Raw genomic sequence first — 16,434 nt, forward strand, 5'->3', positions numbered from 1 at the left:
GCTGTCAGCAATCTTTTTTATTGTTTACTAATTACGCACTCTTCTTAGTCTTTCGGGACTGTGGAGGATAGACAGCAGCTGTCAGGACACTGCCAATACTACTCTTGAGATAGTGAATGCAAGGTTCATAAGACTGGATTATTGACTTGCCCTTCTTTTCCCCATCCCTCCTCTGGTGTTGGCTTTGTGTCTGCACAGCACATTTCACAGATGGCACAGTGAAGACTGAAAGCCCCTTCAGGAAGTGAATCATCAGCTGGATTTGTGCCCCACAGTTCCAAGGCACACACAATAGATGGTCCCACCAGGCACCAATATTGTCCAGAAGTTAAATGATGTGTATTGGCTGCTAGATGCACAAACTGGTCTGAAAGCACTGGATTGAACAGCATCATTTCTCACAATTTCAGTTGTGTTCATAAGGCTAAGTGAAGAGTAAATTGAAAATGTAAACTAACAATTTGCATTATCTAATTTCTCTTTTTCCCTCTTAAAGATTAATATAAATACCCAGATACTTGAGTCCGTCATGTGAATGGAATTCTTAAAGTCCAAAATCTTGCTGAAATGCTGCATTATTTTCCTCAATTACAGTTTCATGTCTGCAAGTTGATCGTCAAGTGCCTGAAAAAGTGGGTGCTTCTTCCGATATTTTTTCAGTGTCGGTTTCAGTGAGAAAACCGACGTGTAGCTCACCAACTGCACAGCTAAGTTTTCTCTCCAGATTCTGGGAGTGGGGTTTCTGGAAGGAGCCCGATTCCAGGACATGAGGGACCCCACGCCACAAGCATCGGGTTGACCCATTCCGCCCCCCCCCCTACACACACACACAAGCATTGGGGTGCTACCCCACCCCCACCCAACTGCCACTAGTGGGGTTCAGCCCCCCTGCGTCTCCAACCAGACAGGCTCAGGGCGACCCCCATTCCAGAACCATCAGGGCGACCCCCATCACGCCACACATAAGGGAACCCTCCAAAGGGCTCACCACTGGCACTCCAAGGGCATGTCCCTCGGCCCCTGGGGGCTATATTTAGCATTGCGCCCCCAGCAAGTAGTCCTTGACTAAAAACCTGTTGCAAACCTTGCTGAGGGCTGAATATTCAATTGGGGGAACATATGCGGGGAAGACTTAATAATAATAATAATAATAATTATTATTTTTAAAATTATTATTTTTACAAATCTGGCAGAAGATGGTGAAAGACTTGGCCAAGGAGTTGAAGGAAACCTGTGAAACAGCAGGCAGTGCAAGGATAGCGAAGGGGGAAGGGTTTGTGCAAGTCAGGAAGCTCCAAATGAAGCAGTTGATGGCTTTCATCAAAGATGAGTTCCGCTTGCTGAGGAGGGAAATGCAGGGGGATCGTTCGAAAGACATTGAAGGGGCTGTGGCACCCTTGAAGGGATTGATGGAGAGGGTGGAGAAATGATCAGAGGTGCAGGGGTCACAGACCCAAGAGATTGAAAGAGTGAAGTCGGATCACAGCGATCGAGTGGTGGTATTGAAGGCGGACGTGGGGCTCTTCGGAGACATTTGCATGATTTTGAGAGCAAAGGTGGATGAGCAGGAAAACAGTTTGAAAAGGCAGAACTTGTGGATAATGGGCTTGCTTGAAGGAGCGGAAGGGGTGAGTGCCACGAGGTATGTGTTAAAGATGCTAGTGGGGCTGGGAGCGGAAGGGGTGCTGGAAAAGGTCCCTGAAGTGGACAAAGCACAAAACGGCCACCGATTCTCCGTTTTTCTGGGTTCCAGCAGGGAGGCAGCGTAGAGCACCCAGCTCGAGCTGCCGATATGTCCTGGAGAATTGCCGGGTCCGTGGCTGTGCATGCGCACAGTGGTGACCTGCAGCGGCCACGCCGTGCTTTAAGGCGGATGCCGCTCGAGGACCCAGACCACATAATGGTCCCACTTTCGGCTGACTCGCGTGTCCCAGACCACCCACTACAGTGCCCGAATATGTCCACCCCTGCCCGCTGATCGGTCCTCCCCCAACTGTGGCGGCGCTGGACTGAGTCCGCAGTGCCAAGCTGAGTTCCCGATGGGTGAGACCAGACATGACCCACGCCGTTGGGAACTCGACCAGAAGGGGGCGGAGCATCTTAGGGCGTGATGCACTATCAATTACGACGAGACGAGAGTAGAGTGTAATCGAGGCTTTATTACGCAGAGATGTGGAGCCTCCCGCAGCTGCTGCCGAAACGGCTGCAGCTGCAGCTCGGAGACCCCACACATTTATGCTCCGCCTAGGCCAGGTAATGCCTCCAATGCCCACAGGTTCAACGATAGGTTGGGCCTCCTTTTCAACAGAGGAGTACTGAATTTCGGAGGCTTGGAGGGTGCGGGAAAAGAATGCCACGGGCCTGCCTGCCTGGTTGAGGGTGGCAGCCAGAGCGACGTCTGATGCATTGTTCTCGACTTGGAAGGGGAGCATCTCATCGACCGCGTGCATCGCGGCCTTGGCGATGCCTGCCTTGATAAGCTTGAAGGCCTGGTGAGCCTTGGCCATTAGTGGGAAAACGGTGGAGTGGATAAGTGGGCGGGCCTTGTCCACATAGTTAGGGACCCAACTGAGCGTAGTACGAGAAGAACCCCAGGCATCGTTTGAGGGCCTTGGGGCAGTGGGGGAGGGGGAGTTCCATGAGGTGGCGCATGCGATCGGGTCGGACCCTAGAACTCCGTTCTGAACCACATAGCCAAGGATACCTAATCGGTCCATGCTGAACATGCACTTCTCCTTGTTTAGGTTACGTTGAGGAGTTTGGCGGTGTGGAGGAATTTGGAACGGTTAGCGTCGTGGTTCTGCTGGTCGTGGCCACAGATGGTGACGTTATCCAGGTACGGGTAAGTGACCCGCAGTCCGTACCGGTCAACCATTCGCTCCATCTCCCATTGGAAGACCGAGACCCCGTTAGTGACGCCGAAGGGAACCCTAAGGAAATGGTAAAGGCAGCCGTCCACCTCAAACACGGTGTACTGGCGGTCCGCCTTGCAAATGGGGAGCTGGTGGTAGGCAGATTTCAGGTCCACTGTCGAGAAGACCCGGTACTGTGCAATCTGATTGACCATATCAGATATGCGTGGGAGGGGGTATGCATCGAGCTGTGTGTACAGATTGATGGTCTGACTGTAGTCAACGACCATACTGTTTGTCTCCCCAGTTTTCACCACTACCACTTGGGCTCTCCAGGGGCTATTGTTGGCCTCGATAATACCTTCCTGCAGCAGCCGCTGGACCTCAAGCCTGATGAAGCTCCTGTCCTGGGCACTGTACCGTCTGCTCCTGGTGGCTACGGGTTTGCAATCCAGGGTGAGGTCCGCAAACAGGGAAGGCGGGTCGACTTTAAGGGTCGTGAGGCCGCACACAGTAAGGGGTGGTAGGGGCCCGCCAAATTTCAGGGTTAGGCTCTGGAAGTTGCACTGGAAGTCCAGGCCGAGTAGCAAGGCAGCGCAGAGGTTGGGGAGGACGTAGAGCCGGAAGCCGCTGAACTCTACACCCTGGATGGTGAGGGTGGCGGTGCAGTACCCCCGGATTGCCACGGAGTGGGATCCGGAGAGGAGGGAGATTCTCTGGTTGGTGGGGTGTACCGTGAGGGAGCAGCACCTTACCGTATCGGGATGGATGAATCTCTCAGTGCTCCCAGAGTCCAGAAGGCAGGATATCTTGTGCCCGTCGACCGTCACTGTCGTCGACGCAGTCGCGAGGTTGTGTGGTCGGGACTGGTTGATCGTGATGGAGCCTAGACATGGCTAGTCGGCAGCGGTTGCAGGCGATGAGCGGCCCGATGATGTGCCCAACGCGCATAGGTCCTGAGGCAGGGAAGATGGCGGCGCCCATGAGCCGCACGTGTCCTGAGGCAGGCAAGATGGCGGCACCCACGGATCGCACGTGTGAGGCGAGCAAGATGGCGGCACCCAAGGGGCGCACGTGTTGTGAGGGGAGCAAGATGACGGCACCCACTGGCTGCACAAGGTCTGAGGCGAGGAAGATGGCGGCACCCGCGGGTAGCACATGGGGGGTCCCGGGGCAACAGCGGCGACCGAGCGGGCCTGACACACAGCAGCAAAATGCCCTTTCTTACTGCAGGCCTTGCAGAGCGCGCTTCGTGCCGGGCAGCGTTGTCGGGGGTGTTTTGACTGTCCACAGAAGTAGCACTTGGGTCCCCCGGGGTTGTTTGGCTGCCGCACGGCCCAGGCTTGGGGTTGGCTGGGGGAGGTCGCTGGTGGGGTCCACGACGCTCAGGAGGTGTGGGCCGTGCGGTTGGGGGCATACGCCTGTATATTGCGTGAGGCGACTGTGAGCGAGAGCGCTACTTTCTTGGTCGCCGCGAGGTCGAGGGTGGCACCTTCTAAGAGTTGCTGGAGGATGTAGGCCGACCCTATGCCTGTAACGAACGCATCTCTGAGTAGCAGGTCAGAATGTCCAGTCGCCAAAAAGGCCTGACAATCACAGTCTCTCACTAGGAGTTGCAGGGCACGCCAGAAATCTTCCACAGACTCACCGGGGAGTTGATGCTGCGTGGAGAGGAGGTGCCTGGCGTAGATTTTGTTGGTCTGCTGAGTGTAGTACTCCTTCAGTAGCGTCATGGCCTCAGTGTAGGTCGGCGCATCCTGGATGAGGGGAATGATGTCTGTGCTCAGCCGCATGTAAAGGATCTGGAGCTTCTGTGCCTTTGCGGGTGGTTCAGTCGCAGATACGATGTATGCCTCGAAGTAAGCTAGCCAATGTGCGAAGGCGCTGTCTGCTTGAGAGTGCAGCTGCAGGCAATCAGGCTTGATGCGGAGATCCGGCGTTTTAAAATCTCTGCGTAATAAATTGCGTAATAAATTGATGCACTATCAATTATGACGAGATGAGAGTAGAGAGTAATCGAGGCTTTATTACGCAGAGATGTAGAGCCTCCCGCAGCTGCTGCCGAAATGGCTGCAGCTTGGAGAGCCCACACATTTATACTCCGTCTACTGGGCGGAGCAAGCAGGCAGGGATCTACCCCCGTACCTGTAGTACAGGAGCCTTACCGTAATACCCTCATATGCAGTATACACAATACAACAGTGGTAACTACCACAGGGAGGGCCTCAGGCAATGTCCTGAGGCCGTGGATACGTGGTGCGGCACACTCCTAGAGTACACTGCTTTGGAGGGGGCGGAGCATCACAGAAGCAATGCCATCCACAATTCTGTCGGGAATTTGGATTTTCCGACTGGAGAATCCAGCCCAAGATCTTGGCGGTGAAATTCTCGTTTTCTAAATCTCGCACGATTTTGGGCCCATTTTGCTGTTTTCACTAACAGTTAATGTGGGCTCAAGATTGCTCCCAATAATTGTATTTGAAGTCAAAACACACAAAATGTCATTGACATTAAATATTTTTATGTAATAAGAATTCTTCAGAGGTTTTCCAAAACAGAACAAAACTAAATATAAATTTCTTTTTTCCAATTAAAGCACAATTTAGCATATCCAATCCACCTACCCTGCACACCTTTTTGGTTGCGGGCGGGATTCTCCCCTACCCGGTGGGGCGGGGGGGTCCTGGCGTAGCGGAGTGGCGGCAATCATTCCGGCGTCGGGCTTCCCCAAAGGTCTTTGACGCCCGCCGGCCGGCATCGAGGCTGGCCGAAAGGCCTTCGCCGGTTCGCGCATGTGCCGGTGCGTCAGATGCCACTGACGTCACCACCGGAGGATGCGCGGTAGGGGGGTTCTCTTCCGCCTCCACCATGGTGGAGGCCGTGGCGGCGGCGGAAGAAAAAGAGTGCCTGGCCCGCCCGCCGATCGGTGGGCCCCGATCGCGGGCCTGGCCACCGTGGGGGCACCCCCCGGGGGCCCGCTCGCGCCGCCGCCACCAGAGGTGATTGAAACCACGGCGGCGGGATTGGCCTCTCAGTAGCTGGACTTCGGCCCATTGCGGGCCGGAGAATCGCCACAGGGGGCTCACCGATCGGCACGGCGCGATTCCCGCCCCTGCCAATTCCCGGGTGGCGGAAGATTCTGGCCACGGCGTGGGCGGGATTTTCTCCGGCCCCGGGCGATTCTCCAACCCTGCGCGGGGTTGGAGAATTTCGCCCCTGATGTCTTTTCGGGAAGGCAATCTGCCATCTTTGCCTGATCTGGCCCACATGTGACTCCAGACCCACAGCAATGTGATTGATTTGAATGCCCCCTCAAGGGCAATTAAGGGTGGGCAATAAATGCTGAAAGGAAATTGTCAAATCCACTACATCAACACACATTGACCAGGCAGGTAGAAAACAAAGATTATTTATCTACGATATTACACTCCCCACTCCCCTCAGGGTCTCCTCCCTGACCTGCTCGCAGGTCTGGGTTTTTGTACACGAGGTCTCCCCAGTTAAGGGGGAAAACCCACCCTCTCATTTCTGGGGGAGCTCATAGTCAGAGAAGGTCACTTAGAATCTAATTGTCCTGATCTTGCGGCCTCCTTGAGGATTATAACAAAATTAAATGCATGAAAGAATTAGAAAGAAAAACACTGCAATTCATTTTACTTTATATTGGTATCTCTGATTGAAACATGCATAAGATAGTCTGAATTAAGCAAAATTTCATACTGAATCAGAAAGCAACAAATGCACACCAATTTGCAATATTCTCCACCAACATGTTAGGGGGTTTATCTCTGTGTTCCTCCAAACACTGAGGCCATGCTCATTTCAGCAGTTAATCAGTCCCAATTTGATTCTTTCAGCTTTTATACCTGCTTGCAAGCGCAAATAGCACTCATAGGGCTGGATTCTCTGTCTGCTAATGGCAACGGGATTCTCCAGTCCCGCTGCAGTAAACAGGAGATTTGGCTGCGTGCCAAATTCTCCGCCCTCGCTAGCAGCTGTAGGGGAGCGGACGCACAACAGAGAATCCTGGCCTTAATTTTCTTGACAAAGCTCACTTGCACCATTATTTACAACGCCAGTTAGCAATTCAGTTTGGTGGAAGGATGACATTCATGGGTGCGATCTAACCAAAGAAAAATAGAGTCTGTCCTGGGTGGAATTAGTTAACATCAGGAAAGAACCTCCTATCTAACGGCACTCTTATTTTTTTGAGTGCCCCAGCAGGGAGTGCCCCGCCTGCAACCCAGGCCATGACCCACCCAGGTCACACTCACTGTCAATTTTCTGAACTGTGGAGCTCCAGCATATAAACTGAGACCACAAAAGATCAGCCATGATCTCATTGAATGGCGGAGCAGGCTCGAGGGACCAGATGGCCTACTCCTGCTCCTAGTTCTTATGTTCTCATAAGGAATGGCCAATCAAATTCGGGTATCATAATTAAATGCTCCAACTAATGTGATCCTGAAGAAACATCTGTGTAGAAATTCAAAATGAATGGGCAAATTTGAAGCAATTCTTCTTGAGAAGAGTAGTCTTCACCAGCACCACATGAAATGAAATAAAAATCGCTTCTTGTCACAAGTAGGCTTCAAATGAAGTTACTGTGAAAAGTCCCTAGTCGCCACATTCGGGGAGGCTGTTACAGGAATTGAACCCGTGCTGCTGACCTTCCTTGGTCTGCTTTAAAAGCCAGCGATTTAGCCCTGTGCTAAACCAACCACATCTGATTAAGCAAGCAGATGCCATGATGACCATTGTGAGCAAAGGGGAGCTGGTCTTTCTAACAACGTTCTGAAGATCCTCGTCTTACTCTGAATATGTCTTGATGTCAGAAAATAACTGGAATGCGGGAATGGGTGGGGAGCTAGTGCATAGTAATGACAGCCAGCACAAAAGTCAAAGAAGGCTAACCACCAGCAGTGAAACTGTACACGAGAGAGGTCTTTAAGAGGATGACAAAGTTTTCCTTCAAAATCTGTGGGTCAAGAATGTGGACCAAGTGGGACAGCACCCAGGAGGTCACCTGAGCCATTAGAGACCCCTGGGTAGTCAGGTCCGGTGCAGGTTGGCCCCTTGCCCTCCCCCTGAATATGGGCACCTTGGCACTACCCATTTGGATCTTGGTACTGCCACCCTGGCACTGTCAAGATGCCCAGGTGGCAGTGCAGATGTGCCCAGGTGTCAGGCTGGCACTGTCAAGGGTCCAGGTCTGTGGGGGTCCATGCCCATGAAAGGAGGGTGGAGGGGGAGTTTGAAGGGTGGGGTGCGCAGGGCAGGTAAGTAGGGGCCTCCAGGAGGTTGGAGGTTGATGGGTTGTCCTGGAGGGTGTTGTTTCTGTCAGGGACCATGGGGGGAAGGGGGGCTGAAGAGGGGGCCCCCCAGGGATTCCATAGCAGGGTGTCCTTACTTGGGGGTTGTGGGATGGTGTCCATGTGTGTGGAGGTGGCATTTCCCATGAGTGGGGGCTGTCAGACATCTGCAAACTCACTTAGAGATTAGGGCATCATTTCAAAAGCCAATCTCTGAGTTCAACTGGCCGCGATTCTACGGCCACGCTGCACTGGAAAAGCAGCTCACTGTGGCGCAATATGGCTATTGAAAGACAAGAGATTCTGCTCCTGGGATCGACCCAGCTTGCAATGTCTCACGAGATTCAACGCAATCTCGCAGGACGTTGCGATGTGAATCTTGCCCACAATTGGCAGGATCACTTTTTGGCGAATCTGCACACTAGAGCGAGACAGCTAGTCTGACTCTAATGTGCAGATTTGCAATATACCTGAGGCTTTGGGATTTAACCCCTTCACCTCAGAGAAGTCGGGCACGCCGTTCAGCACTGTTCCCCACAAACGAGGGCCAGACGGCTCTTGTGGGGTTCTGCAAGGTGATCGGAGGCCCCCAGCTGCATGCTCTTTGGGCAGGGTGATGCGCTGGTTCTTATTTTACGCGGTGTGGGCTCCTCATGTTCTCATTAAACATAGCGACATTAGAAAGGGTTTTTTTTTGTAATTTCCTTTGAACATTTCCGTTTACCAGATATAAAAACCATTGATATTGTGAGTAAAAGCTTGTTGCGCTGAGAGTCAAGCATTATCTAATTGGGTAATGAGTTTTTTTTCTTTCTAATTGGCATAGGAAGACAGTGTGTCACAGAATAGATGTGTTGGCCGACTAATGGCAAGAGCAGTGGAGCAAGTCATGTGATGTAACCTCCAAGAATATGGTTAATCACTCTGTCGGCAACCCTTAATATTGATGGGCTAGAAACTAGTATGTTGCTCTTTTGCATAAAGAAAGACTTGCATTTAAATAACACCCCCTAAACCATAGGATATACTAAAGCAATTTACAGCCAATTCAACCACTTTTTAAGTATAGTCGCTGTTCTAACGAAGGAAGCAGTCCAATAAGCAAATAAAGCTCTCAGCCAACATTAAAAGGTCGAGCAGAAGTTGAAATGACTGGGAATCTAGTGTGGTTTTTAAATTGCTGCTGTTCAATTCGCACCTCCAATCAGGGCACGAATAAAAATTGAAATTGGCTTCACTGAGTTCCCACCTTCAAATGAATCATTAAAGTAAAGTGTTAAGTCGAGGTGGGGCTAGAAGAACATAAGAACATAAGAACTAGGAGCAGGAGTAGGCCATCTGGCCCCTCGAGCCTGCTCCGCCATTCAATGAGATCATGGCTGATCTTTTGTGGACTCAGCTCCACTTTCCGGCCCTAACACCATAACCCTTAATCCCTTTTTTCTTTAAAAAACTATCTATCTTTACCTTAAAAACATTTAATGAAGGAGCCTCAACTGCTTCACTGGGCAAGGAATTCCGTAGATTCACAACCCTTTGGTTGAAGAAGTTCCTCCTAAACTCAGTCCTAAATCTACTTCCCCTTATTTTGAGGCTATGCCCCCTAGTTCTGATTTCACCCGCCAGTGGAAACAACCTGCCCGCATCTATCCTATTTATTCCCTTCATAATTTTAAATGTTTCTATAAGATCCCCCCTCATCCTTCTAAATTCCAACGAGTACAGTCCCAGTCTACTCAACTTCTCCTCGTAATCCAACCCCTTCAGCTCTGGGATTAACCTCGTGAATCTCCTCTACACACCCTCCAGTGCCAGTACGTCCTTTCTCAAGTAAGGAGACCAAAACTGAACACAAAACTCCAGGTGTGGCCTCACTAACACCTTATACAATTGCAGCATAACCTCCCTAGTCTTAAACTCCATCCCTCTAGCAATGAAGGACAAAATTCCATTTGCCTTCTTTTTGCACCTGTAAACCAACTTTCTGTGACTCATGCACTAGCACACCCAGGTCTCTGCACAGCAGCATGCTTTAATATTTTATTGTTTAAAGAATAATCCCGCTTGCTGTTATTCCTACCAAAATGGATACCCTCACATTTGTCAACATTGTATTCTATTTGCCAGACCCTAGCCCATTCACTAAACCTATCCAAACCCCTCTGCAGACTTCCAGTATCCTCTGCACGTTTCGCTTTACCACTCATCTTAGTGTCATCTGCAAACTTGGACACATTGCCCTTGGTCCCCAACTCTAAATCATCTATGTAGATTGTTAACAATTGTGGGCCCAACACGGATCCCTGAGGGACACCGCTAGCTACTGATCGCCAACCAGAGAAGCACCCATTAATCCCCACTCTTTGCTTTCTATTAATTAACCAATCCTCTATCCATGCTACTACTTTACCCTTAATGCCATGCATCTTTATCTTATGCAGCAGCCTTTTGTGTGGCACGTTGTCAAAAGCTTTCTGGAAATCCAGATATACCACATCCATTGGCTCCCCGTTATCTACTGCACTGGTAATGTCCTCAAAAAATTCCACTAAATTAGTTAGGCACGACCTGCCCTTTATGAACCCATGCTGCGTCTGCCCAATGGGACAATTTCTATCCAGATGCCTCGCTATTTCTTCCTTGATGATAGATTCCAACATCTTCCCTACTACCGATGTTAAGCTCACTGGCCTATAATTTCCTGCTCTCTGCCTACCTCCTTTTTTAAACAGTGGTGTCACGTTTGTTAATTTCCAATCCACTGGGACCACCCCAGAGTCTAGTGAATTTTGGTAAATCATCACTAGTGCATCTGCAATTTCCCTAGCCATCTCTTTTAGCACTCTGGGATGCATTCCATCAGGGCCAGGAGACTTGTCTACCTTTAGCCCCATTAGCTTGCCCATCACTACCTCCTTAGTGATAACAATCCTCTCAAGGTCCTCACCTGTCATAGCCTCATTTCTATCAGTCGCTGGTATGTTATTTGTGTCTTCCACTGGGAAGACCGACCCAAAAAACCTGTTCAGTTCCTCAGCTATTTCCTCATCCCCCATTATTAAAACTCCCTTCTCATCCTCTAAAGGACCAATATTTACCTTAGCCACTCTTTTTTGCTTTATATATTTGTAAAAACTTTTGCTGTCTGGTTTTATATTCTGAGCAAGTTTACTCTCATACTCTATCTTACTCTTCTTTATAGCTTTTTTAGTAGCTTTCTGTTACCCCTTAAATATTTCCCAGTCCTCTAGTCTCCCACCAATCTTTGCCACGTTGTATGCTCTTTCCTTCAATTTGATACTCTCCCTTATTTCCTTAGATATCCACGGTCGATTTTCCCTCTTTCTATCGTCCTTCCTTTTTGTGGGTATAAACCTTTGCTGAGCACTGTGAAAAATTGCTTGGAAGGTTCTCCACTGTTCCTCAACTGTTCCACCATAAAGTCTTTGCTTCCAGTCTACCTTAGCTAGTTCTTCTCTCATCCCATTGTAATCTCCTTTGTTTAAACACAAAACACTAGTATTTGATTTTACCTTCTCACCCTCCATCTGTATTTTAAATTCCACCATATTGTGATCGCTCCTTCCGAGAGGATCCCTAACTATGAGATCATGAATCAATCCTGTTTCATTACACAGGACAAGATCTAGGACCGCTTGTTCCCTCGTAGGTTCCATTACATACTGTTCTAGGAAACTATCGCGGGTACATTCTATAAACTCCTCCTCAAGGTTGCCTTGACCGACCTGGTTAAACCAATCGACATGTAGATTAAAATGCCCCATGATAACTGCTGTAGCATTTCTACATGCATCAGTTATCTCTTTGTTTATTGCCTGCCCCACCATAATGTTACTATTTGGTGGCCGATAGACTACTCCTATCAGTGACTTTTTCGCCTTACTATTCCTGATTTCCACCCAAATGGATTCAACCTTATCCTCCATAGCACCGATATCATCCCTAACTATTGCCCGGATGTCATCCTTAAATAACAGAGCTACACCACCTCCCTTACCATCCACTCTGTCCTTCCGAATAGTTTGATACCCTCGGATATTTAACTCCCAGTCGTGACCATCCTTTAACCATGTTTCAGTAATGGCCACTAAATCATAGTCATTCACGATGATTTGCGCCATCATCAACTCATTTACTTTATTCCGAATACTACAAGCATTCAGGTAAAGTACACTTATGTTGGTTTTTTTACCTCTGTTTTGAATCTTAACATCTCCAGTTTTACTCCTTTTAGTATTACTGGGCCTATTCACTGAGCTCCCCTCAGTCACTGTACCTTGTACTGTCGCCCTTTTTGATTTTATGACTTTGGCTTCTCTGCCTTCCACTTCCCCCCTTACTTCCTTTTGCTTCTGTCCCTGTTTTACTACCTTCCAACTTCCTGCATCGGTTCCCATCCCCCTGCCACATTAGTTTAAACCCTCCCCAACAGAGAACCGGTGGAAACAGTTGCAGAATAATTATCCTGCGCTGACCGTGCATACTTCAGACAAAAAATAATACACAGCAGGCAGGGATGGAGATTTGTGTATGAAACAAGGAGCTCCTGTTCGAGAGAAGATGTGATGAAGTGAAAAGAATATGAATAAAATTTATTTCTTACATGGATTTCTTTGGAAAAATTAATTGGGTCATTTGAGATAACTATGCTTGTAGAACTTTCTGACATGACGCTTAATTTTGAGCATATTCCACCTGAAGTGTTCATTTTTTCCAATTGCAAAGCTGAGGTGACCCACAGCCAAGATCCATAGTTACCAACATGGTAACCACAATGGGTGGGTATCTCCGTCCTGCCGCACCAGATTTCTGGTGCAGCACGCCGTTGGGATTCTCCGTTTCGCCAGCTGGTCAATAGTGTTTCCCATTGTGGGGCAGCCCCCCATGCCGTCAGGAAACTGGAGAATCCTGACGGCGACGAATTCAGCCTAATATTTTAAGGGAATGTTACAACATTAAGCAATAGTAGTTGATGTAATATTGCACTCATTAATTTTTTGCCATATGATGTAAATTAATTATAAAAAATAATAGGTGAGGGGCTGAGCAAAGTTGTGAGAATAAGATAATTGGGAAAAATAATTATTCTCACACATTGGACTTATCAACCATCTCAGAACCCATCTAATCTGAATGGAAGCAAATTATCCTTGATCCCGAGGGACTGCTCAATAAGTAAATGATTCCAGAATTAGTAGGAACAAAACACATAAACTGAAAAACCTGGGCGGGATTCTCCCGCAATTGGCGGGATGACCCGACGCCGGCGGCAAGAAGGCGTGGACCACTCCGGCGTCGGGCCAACCGGAAGTTGCAGAATCCTTCACACATCCGGGGGCTCGGCCGGCGGTGGAGGGGTTGGCGGCGTGCCAACCGGCTCCAAAGGGCCAGCGCGAGTTCGCACATTCGCAAAACCACCGGCGTGGTTCTGCGCATGCACAGACCAGCCGGCATGTTTCCTGCACATGCACAGGGAGGGTTCTTCTCCGTTCCAGCCATGGCAGAGCCCTACAGAGGCCGGCGCAGATATAAAGAGTGCCCACACGATACAGGCCAGCCCGCAGATTGGCGGGCCCCGGTCGCAGGCCAGGCCACCATGGGGGCCCCCCGGGGGCGGATCCCCCCCCCCCCCCCCTCCCGAGGACTTCAGTAGCCGGCCTACAAGCCAGGTCCCGCCGTGATGGACCATGTTCATTTCACGCCAACGGAGCCAACGGAGCCAACGGCCGCCCAGCCCATCGGGGCCCGGAGAATTGTCGGGGGGCAGGGGCGCTGGTACTGCCAGAAAACCAGCACTGGAGAATACGGCAGATGAGTCAGAGCGGGATTCACACCGCTCGTTTCCTAAGTTCTGGCAAGTTACATTTCTTCACGAATCCTTAAACTACACCTCGTTAGCACCATATAGGGCCGCATGGTAGCATTGTGGATAGCACAAATGCTTCACAGCTCCATGGTCCCAGGTTTGATTCCGGCTTGGGTCACTATCTGTGCGGAGTCTGCACATCCTCCCCGTGTGTGTGTGAGTTTCCTCCGGGTGCTCCGGTTTCCTCCTACAGTCCAAAGATGTGCAGGTTAGGCGGATTGGCCATGATAAATTGCCCTTAGTGTCCAAAATTTCCCTTAGTGTTGGGTGGGTTACTGGGTTATGGGGATAGGGTGGAGGTGTTGACCTTGGTTAGGGTGCTCTTTCCAAGAGCCGGTGCAGACTTGATGGGCCGAATGGCCTCCTTCTGCACTGTACATTCTATGATAATCTATGATATAACACTCTTAAAAACGGTATTGCTCTGACACAGAGACATATAAGCTCTTTTATAAAAACAGGCTGCTATTTTGAAATGTTTCCACAGCATTGCCGTGTTGGACAGACACATCACTGTCACTTACATGACCTCTTGTCAAAAAATATATTAATGTGTGATAATGACTAAAACACGAAGGAGTTTAAAACCCAGTCATAACTATGAAGTAGGAAGAGGAAAATCTTGGGGCACCTGGGGAGGGATTTGCAAATGGGAGCAGGTCCTGTCAAATTTAATGACAGGACTTGTTTAAAATATTTTCAGATGTGATTCCCACCCAATAGTCAGGCAAATTGACAGGCAGGTTGCCTGTCTGATGGGAAAGCAGCCACAGAGAGGGGAGCATCTTCGGGGACTGTCTTCCGGAGGTCGAGGGGCATTCACTGCCCTCCAAAGTTCAGAATAAAAATTTTAACATTTTAGGTTTTATTGGAAACAAAATTTGTCTGTCGCAACACCGACCAAGCATTTGTGGTGAATCCTGCCTCTGACAGAAGGGAAGAGAAGAAGCAGGTATCTACATGAACAGGTTTGTTGAAAGTTTGATCGGTAATAAGTTAACCAGTTATGGTTGGGTATCAAGATAATATTTTTCAACAACATATCGCATAATAGTGCAAACAATGAGGCTCAAGTGAGGTTTCCGAATGTTCTTCATTCTAGAGATGGTCCGGTTAAAATAGCACGTCAAAGAGAACGAACCGGATGGAACATTGTTTGATATGTTATGCCACCCATAAACTCAGCTGAATACAGAAAAATGAGGTATTGTCTCCAATTTCCTTGGACTGAGTTCATGTTCATTGCAATAGAAGACGGTTCAAAGCAGAACATTGAAGATTTTCAAGTATTTTAATAAATTAAAAGTGAAAGGGGCTTCAGGCTAAAGTAATATTACTTTGTGGTTTCTATGAAGTAGGACTATTCCATACATTTTAACAGACACATTTCCAGCCAAAATGTTAAAATTAAACCAAGTAAATTATTTATATGTTTCATCTTTATCCAGTACATGTCTTATGAAATGATGGAAAGTCAACAATACTCACATATGGGATTATTCAATTTTCCAAAAATAACATGTGGGAGATGTTACTTCATGTGCTTTGTTTTATAAGTTGAGCTCACAGTAGGTATAAACTTGTTCTAAGAACAGAATTTGCCTGGCATTTGCAGATCAAACCCTTGATTTAATTTTATTTTCATGAGCGTTCCCCCAAGAATTGTATGTGATAAAAAAAAATACACAAGCACAACATCTAAGTTATGAATAAAGTTTACTTTGTAAAGTGTTTCTCTTCCAGGGGAAGATGACACACGTTAAACTGTTCTCAAGGTATATTAAAGTTATCTATTTGCATCTGAGAGAATTGAGATTTTTAAAAAAAATTATAATACTGCAAAATTAACTGTTGCACTAATTTCCTGAATTGTGCTGACTTACTTTCACTGGTTCACTGGGCTGGTTTAGCTCACAAGGCTAAATCGCTGGCTTTTAAAGCAGACCAAGCAGGCCAGCAGCGCGGTTCAATTCCCGTACCAGCCTCCCCGGACAGGCGCCGGAATGTGGCAACTAGGGGCTTTTCACAGTAACTTCATTGAAGCCTGCTCGTGACAATAAGCGATTTTCATTTAGCAGTTTCTGTAGTGTAGTGGTTATCACATTCGCCTAACACGCGAAAGGTCCCCGGTTCGAAACCGTGCAGAAACATTGCGTGCTTCTCATTTCAGGGGCTGGTTTAGCTCACTGGGCTAAATCGCTGGCTTTTAAAGCAGACCAAGCAGGCCAGCAGCACGGTTCGATTCCCGTACCAGCCTCCCCGGACAGGCGCCGGAATGTGGCGACTAGGGGCTTTTCACAGTAACTTCATTGAAGCCTACTCGTGACAATAAGCGATTTTTTTTTTTTTTTTTGGTGTGGAAGACTGTAGGCTGAATTTTTCA

At 48.6% G+C, this 16,434-nt stretch overlaps 1 non-coding gene across 1 annotated transcript; it reads left to right on the plus strand.

Annotated features, from left to right (window-relative positions):
• The first annotated feature begins 16,128 nt into the window (after window positions 1-16,128).
• On the plus strand, window positions 16,129-16,201 carry trnav-aac. The gene has a single exon. It is a non-coding gene; the product is annotated as a tRNA-Val (tRNA).
• Window positions 16,202-16,434: the final 233 nt, after the last annotated feature.

This window comes from Scyliorhinus canicula, chromosome 15, assembly GCF_902713615.1.
Source record: "Scyliorhinus canicula chromosome 15, sScyCan1.1, whole genome shotgun sequence".
Lineage (NCBI taxonomy): Eukaryota > Metazoa > Chordata > Chondrichthyes > Carcharhiniformes > Scyliorhinidae > Scyliorhinus > Scyliorhinus canicula.